Below are 8,150 nucleotides of genomic sequence, written 5' to 3' on the forward strand. Positions count from 1 at the left end.
CAGCAAAAACAGCCAGTGCTTCCAATAGTTAGGTGTTACATTCTTCACAACAACTTAAACTTACACTTAAAAATGCACTAGCCAGGCAGGGGTGGCTCACGCCTGTGATCCCAGCACTTGGGAGGCAGAGGCAGGCGCATCTCTTGAGTTAGGGAGGCTAGACTGGTCTACACAGTGAGCTCCAAGGCATTGGGCTACACAGAGAACTGTCTCCAAAAACAACAATGAAATCATAAAAATAGAGAAACAGCTAGTTCTGTTGACTCACTCTTATAACCCAAGCACTCGGGAGAGTTCATTAGCAAAAAGTGGCCGAGGTCTGGGTTTCACCTACGCCCAAACCCTAACCTACCCCTCAGCTGCTCAGCTGTCCAGATAGCTAACCCAAGCCTAGAAGGGACATACCTGGAAGAGGACCTGAGCTCGCCACTAGGGGGCGAAACCAGCTCAGTGAATGAATAGTTGCGCTTGGACGACTTTTCTCCTGTGGTAGCTGGTTTACCTGGCTGCAACCCTGGGGAGCCTCCTACAGCTTTGGGATCAAGGCCTAGTTTCCTTTTCCTCAAAGGACCCTGGGACTTTCGGAGACTCCAGATGAGTTTCTGAAGCTCGCGATATCCAGGGCCAGCCCCGAGGCACTGAGTGTTCCCCCTACCCCTGTAGTTCCCAGGCCCACTGCCTTACAGAGGATCTTGGATTCCAGAAACCTGTCTGGGGCCAGCAATCTGAGGCACAGTCTCTTAAACAGAAGGGACCTGACATGCATTGTCAAGACAACATCCAGAAGGAGCCCCAGGCCTTAATAGCAGGGGGTTGATGGATCTGCCATCGGCCATCAAGGACTCTGCTGGGTCACCCTACTCTTCCAAATGCGATCTTACAGATTTTCTTCTAACGGCGAAGAAAACATGCGGCGCACTACCTTAGATTGGTGACTCTATGCATAACCCAGCTTCTGCTCTGTCCTGGGCTTGGTCCCTTACTCCCAGAGCCAAGTGGGAGGGGATGGGCCTGGACTGGCCACCTCACTGTTGGCTACTGTCCTGGGTAAGATGTGGCCCCTCTCCCTGAGTTAGCGGTTTCCCTTCCGCCTGATGCCCCATATCTTCTGGGATCAGAAAGGTCCCATTGGTTTAAAACTGGCAGAGATAACAAAAAGTTTGCATTTTTATTTAGGTGTGTGTGTGTGTGTGTGTGTGTGTGTGTATTCACACACCTGTGGAGGTCTGGGGATTCTCTCCTTCTACCTCGTGGGTTCCTAGGATCTAATTCCGATGGTCAGTTTGGGCAGGGAAGTGATTTTACACACTGAGCCTGCCACTGGCCCTTGTTTAGTTGTTAAATAAGTCTAGAAACTCACAGGGCAGCACGATCCTTACCAAAGGATGCTGGAACTGTCCTTAGATCCTGCTCTTCTAAATTATACCTCTGTGTGGAGTGGCTGAGGTAACTAATGGCTTATAGCCTTTCCTCCAGACTCCAGGGACATGGGCTCCTGTCCAGTGGTCCCTTCCTATCCAGCCCCGTAGGTTAGTGGGGTAGGCAGAACCCTTCCCTCCTAAAACCTGGACTTTGTGAAGGCCCCAGGGACTCCGCACACCTTGGGGCTCTGGAGCAGAGCTTGCCAGGGAGTGGAGTTAAGAGTCATGAACACCAGAGGGCAAGGAGGATCCACAAGCCAGTCCTGAAGCCTTTGGCTTGAAGTCCTGGACTCTGACTAAGCCTGAGAACTGGCCCTCGGGCCTAGGTCTCTGACGACCATCCTGCCCCTGGAGTCCTTCCTCAGGCTGCTCTGCCCTCACCACAGGCAAGCTGCAGGTCCCCCAGAGTGTGACAGTGGAGTTTTCCTGGCAGTTGGAGACAGGGAAGCAGAGTTGATTCAGAGACCCTGGGGCAAAGGCTTGGTCTGTGTGGCCCTGGGCCCTCGGGTGTGTGTGTGTGTGTGTGTGTGTGTGTGTGTGTGTGTGTGTGTATGTGTGTGTGTGTGTGCTCTGTCTACTGATCATTGCCCCTGCCTTTCTGGGGGCGCGGACTGATTATGGGGGACCCATTGTGCTCTGTTCTCATTGTTGGCTCTTCCTTTTCCTGGGTGTTTTGGGAATTTCCAGGTCTCCCTACAATGAGAATCTTTATATGTGTGATGACATATTCTATTATTTCTGCTAACAGACATTTCCTGTAACAAAAGCCAGGTCAAGGTGAGACCAGCTGCCCCGCCCCTTATCATGGGAGACATCTGGCTGAGAGCAGACCCTTCTTGTTTGAGAATCTCCTGTTTTCAGTGAGCCAGTTAGGATCCCAGAAGCCTCTCCCACCCCCTCAACAGCAGCACACCTTAAGAAAGACAACCTGGCAGGTGGAGCTCACTCTGTAGACCCGGCTGGCCTCGAACTCAGAACTCCACCTGCCTCTGCCTCCCAAGCGCTGGGATTAAAGGCATACACTGCCACAGCCTGGTCTCACAGTAATGGAACCTTAAGTTACTCTTTAATTGGCAGCTGCATTGCCAAGAAATCAGCAAATTCAGAACAGTTATGAATTTTCACACAACTTCAAGTTTTCATGGGGAAACAAAATTTATACTATGGTTATAATGGAGAAGCTTACCCAATCAGCAGCTTTCGTTGGGGTTTGGAATTCAGAGTGATGTTCAGGGAAAAGGGAACTGTCATGTTGTCCTGGATTACTTTTCTTACTTGTGAATTCTTCCTCCCCTTCGTCCTTGTCCTCCTCTTCTTCCTCTTCCTCCTCCTCCTCCCCCTTCCTCCCTTTTCTTCTTCTCTTCTGACACAGGATTTCTCTGTGTAGCCCTGGCTGGCCAGGAACTCACTCTGCAAACAAGAATGGCCTTGATCTTACAAAGCTCCACCCGCCTCTGCCTCTCTAGTGCCAGAATTAAAGACATGTATTACAATTTTCAGGGCCAGACTCTGGAGAATCAATAATTTACTTTTAAAGTAACAGAAAGCACTGTGGGACTCAATTTTACTGAGATAAAAGAGAGAAATCAAGTCTTGGGAATAGCTGAATAAATAGTGCTTATAATTAATTTTAATCCCACAAAAATCAAAACACTTCAAAAAATTATCACTGTGTGTGTGTGTGTGTGTGTGTGTGAAGATATGTTGATACCAACTACCTGGTGGAAGAGTAAATTGGCATAGACATAGACCTTTTGGAATAGCATTTTACATGACACATATTTATTTGTATGTGTATGTACACACACGTATGCTTATATGTGCATGTGTGGGATTGCAATCAAGCCATGAGGTTCATGTGAAGATCAGATGACAACCTACAGGAGTCAATTCTTTCCTTCCTCTGCAGACTTTGGGAATCAAGCACAGGTCTTTGAATTTGTATGTGGAGTGCTTTTACCAGTAAGCCATCTGGATGGCCTAAGGGTATATGTATATACCCTTATATACTTATGGGTATATGTATATACCCTTATATACTTATGGGCATATGTATATACCCTTATATACTTATGGGTATATGTATATACCCTTATATACTTATGGGTATATGTATATACCCTTATATACTTATGGGCATATGTATATACCCTTATATACTTATGGGTATATGTATATACCCTTACATATTTATGTATATGAGTGTTATGCCTGAATGTGCCTCTGCACTCCAGAAGAGAGCATCAGATCCCATTACAGATGGCTGTGAGCCACCATGTGCAGGGGACTGAACTCAGGACCCTGGAAGAGCAGCCAGTGTTCTTAATTGCCGTGCTATGTGTGTGTCTGTATATGGGTCTGTACAGGTGCTAGGGATTGAAGAAGAACACATTGGATCCTCTGGAGCTGTGGTTATAGTGGTTGTGAACTGCCTGGCATGGGTGCTGGAAACCAACTTTGGGTTTTGTGCAAGATCAATACAAGCTTTTTAAGTTAGAGTCTTACTACGTAGCCCAGGCTGGCCTCAAAGTCAGAGATCCTCTTGCCTCTGCCTCCAGAGCACTGGGATTAAAGGTGTGAGCTACCACTGCCTGGCCTGCCTTTTTTTTTTTAAATCCCATTCAGTCATTTGTTTACTCTGCATTTATGTGTGACGTGGTAGTCATGTGTACATGTCACTGCCCACAGATGCAGGGCAGACCACAGCTTGTGTGAGGTGGTGGTCATGTGTACACGACACTGCACACACTGTACAGACTGCACAGACTGCACACAGATGCACTGCCCACAGGTGCACTGCACACACAGACACACTGCACACAGATGCATTGCACACCCTGCATACAGATGCAGTGCACATAGATGCACTCCAACACTATACACAGATGCATTATAGCACTGTACACAGACACACTGCACAAAGATGCACTGCATACACTGCACACAGATGTACTTCACATAGATGCACTGTACACACTGCACACATATGATGCACTACACACACTGCACATAGATGCATTGCACAGACTGCACACAGATGCACTGCACAGACTGCACACAGATGCACTGTTACACTGAAGATGAAGTACAGATGACAGCATGTAGGGTCAGTTCTCTGGTTTTACTGTATTTTTTTTTAATTTGATGGGACAAAAAGTAACCTATTTTTCTTTGGTTTTTTTGTTTTTGTTTTTGTTTTGCTTTGTTTTGTTTTGTTTTTTTTTGATACAGGGTTTCTCTGTGTAGTCCTGGCTGTCCTGGAACTCACTCTGTAGAGCAGGCTGGCTTTGAACTCAGAAATCTGCCTACCTCTGCCTACTGGGTGCTGGGATTAAAGGCGTGTGCCACCACTGCCCGGCACTTTTTAAAAACAGTTTTATTGAGACCCAATGTATGCCTTATGTGCTGAGCAGACATGACCTATATCACTTAGTAAGCCTTCATGCATGTATTCACATGCAACTATCATGACAAAAGAGAGAAAGACACACGGTCCTTGTCACCAAGAGTTTCGTCACGGCTTTGTGATTTGTCCGGTTCACCTCCCCCCCCTCCCCAACCCTAGGTACCTGTTACTCCACTTTCTTAAAAGATTCTTCATATTTTTAAAAGTGATGAAACTGTGGGGTCCAGGCTCCCTCGCTCACTGCTGTGAGGATATCATTTTCAGAGCCCCCGAGGGCGGGGATTTAGCCAACAGCTCTCATACCTCAAGGCCAGCTATGCCCTTTCTGGGACTTCATCTGATCCATACTGTAGCAATTGTGCAAAATGACACAGGCACCACATCAGTCACTTCCATTGTTACAGAAACACTCAGGAAACTCCCCGAGTGCCCTTAGTGGGCAGCAGGGGAACAATTATAGTGTACCCAACAATGGAGGCTTGTGAAGTTGTAAGAGAGGAAGGAAGGTCCTTTACCCTGGGTAGGAACATCACACGGATGTGACCTTAACCTTCATCTTTCATGCTCCGACAGCCAGCCCAGGCACAGAGGCTTCCCTGGTTGGCCATTGGGGAAGATACTGAGCCTTTTGCTCTATTCTTTTAGTTATGGTGTTCTAATGGTTCCCTTCTTCTGTCTCCAAGGGAAGCACACTGCCAACACACAGGCAGCCATGACTGTTCAAAAGAGTACCAATGCTTGTCAACAAGGTCAGGTTCTGCACTCTCAGGCTGTGTTTAGGGCGGTTCCTCTTGCTTCTTCCAACAAACAGTGAAAATTCTACATTGACAGTTTCTGCATGTTTTCTATGTGCTTTGTATTGGGTGCACATGTGTTTGTGCATGTGTGTATGTGTGTGTATGTATGTGTATGTGTGTATGTGTGTGTATGTGTGTGCATGTGTACATGCATATGAATGTACATGTGTGCATGTGTGTATGTATGTGTCTATGTGTGTATATGGTGCATGCATTTGTGTGTGTGCATGTGTATGTATGTGTGCATGTATGTCTGTAGCAGAGTGAATGTAGAATTTACTAAGGGAAAGTGAGAAAACAATCCCTTCAAGGGAGGGGTACAGAGTACTTTGTACAGATATTACACGATACACAGTGCTTTGTACAGATATTACATGTACATGTACATGTACGATACATGTATGAACTCACCACTCACCTCCACATGGTAAGAGGCTTTACCCAGAAATCCCTTAGAGAGTTTGATAATGTCACTGGGCATAAGACAATGGACCAGACCTACACCCACAGCGGAAGCCCTGCTGAGGTTGTGACAAGGGGCTGGAGCTTGGGGGATGGGGAGGGTCTGGGGGACCAGTAGAATTTGGCACACATTAGCAGGCGCTGTGTTGTGAATCCACCAACATCACACGAAGGATGTTGGTGTCGGTGAAGTAGAGGTTGGTGCACACATCTTATCCAAAGCGAGTCCTGGCGCCATGGGATGGGTGTATTGACCCCGGAGGCCAGGAAGATGGATCCTTCTCCCGGAAATCTACTCCTGGACACAGGTCTGTCTTTACCTCTACTCTTCTTTAAGAGGTGCTTTCCGGGAAGCCATGATCACAGTGGCAAGGATTATGTCAGTCTTTTACCTTGGTACTTCCTCTCCCTAGCCAGTGCCTTCTGTTCTCGCCTGTGTCTTCTGCTCCCAGAACAGGGACTTAATGTCTGGTTTTACTAAAAGACTCTTGGCTTGGGTCTGAAGATACCCAATACACATAGTGAGAGCTTGGCTTCTCCGTCTTCATTTTGCATCTGTCTGTACTGCGGGTCAGACTCCTGCTCAGCTTGGCTCTGCATTATGGCTATGGTCAGATGCCTGTTCATTTTGGTTCCTAGGTGTATCCATCTTTTAATGAAGACTCATTTTAAGTGGGCCATCTTTCTTTCCAGGGACGAAGATACAAAGAGAAGAATAACTCAACTATTTGCAAGACTTGTACGACATCATACCCCACAGATGGTCAGTTCCCAGCTTTTACAGAACCAGACCTCCATAGCTGGCCTGCAGGGCTCCAGTCCCTGCCTGTGCCTGCTAGAAGGAGGAGTCTCTCAGCTTAATCATCTCAAGATGACCATGCAGTCAGCCAGCACAGGCCTGGGAAGTGAGGGGCTGGTTAAGAATGAGGTCCCTGAGTGATGAAAATCAGATGTGGTTTAGCTCAGACGGTCCTGTGAGTGTCTCTCTGAGCTTTGTGTCTGGTGTCTAACTTGCCTCTTTTTGGTCCTGACCCTGACCACATTGCTGTATCATTTTCCCACAAGAAACAATACTGGAGCAGAGAAGGGGCTGAGGATTGTAGCAAAGTCTAAGAGGACCTGTTCAGCACATTCAATGCCCAGCCTTGGAGCAGGAATGGAGATGCCAATCATTTCCAAACATACTCACCAGACTGGGCTGCAAGAGTCAGACAGACCTTGGAAAATCAGAAACCTGAGAATTGTGGTCATGAAGAGGCCCTGTAGCGGCTGTCCTGGGGTAGTGCGTTTACTGGAGCAAGTTAACCTTGCCCTTGGCCCTTGGTTTGCAGCTATAACCTGAATGGTTTCAAGGTTCTATTTGCTTTTACCAAACGGGGGCAATAGTGAATCGTCCCATGATGCCCCTTGAGCACACCAACCCCCTGGCTCCCTGCTACAATATACAGAAACCTCCTCTTTCCCTTTGCTTTGGTAACGTCATGATTTATAGCTTAGGCTTCTTTATTTTTTCTTTTTCTTTCTTTTTTGCAAAGATGTTAAAAACATCCAGTCTTTATGAAGCATCTGGGGTCTTGGGGTGTAAGGTGGGTATCTGTGTGTCTAGAACTGTCTGTAGTACAGTCATCTCCTTCCCGCCTTTAAAAACAGTCCTTTGCTATTCCTTTTAAAAATTTAAATGTTAAATTTCTTTCTGTGTACATGAGTACTTGCTTGTACATATGCCTGTGCACCATGTGTGCCTGATGCCCACAGAGTCCAGAAGAGGGTGTGGCACCATCTGGGACGGATGACTCGGGGAGCTGTGAGCAGCCTGATGTGGGTGCTGGAAATCTAACCCGGGGCCTGGAAGAGCAGCCAGTGCTGTCACTACTGAGTGGCTCTCCAGCTCCCAGTCAGGTCTTAACTTGTATCAACACTCTTGCTTCACACACACTACTGTTGCAGTGTGACCAGTCCTACCTGGCACGAGAGAGTTATGTTTTTCTAAAATTCACACACACACACACACACACACACACACACACACACACACACACGAACCTGTGCACACATCAAGTGCTA

The sequence above is a fragment of the Apodemus sylvaticus genome, chromosome 6, assembly GCF_947179515.1.
Source record: "Apodemus sylvaticus chromosome 6, mApoSyl1.1, whole genome shotgun sequence".
In the NCBI taxonomy this organism is placed as follows: domain Eukaryota; kingdom Metazoa; phylum Chordata; class Mammalia; order Rodentia; family Muridae; genus Apodemus; species Apodemus sylvaticus.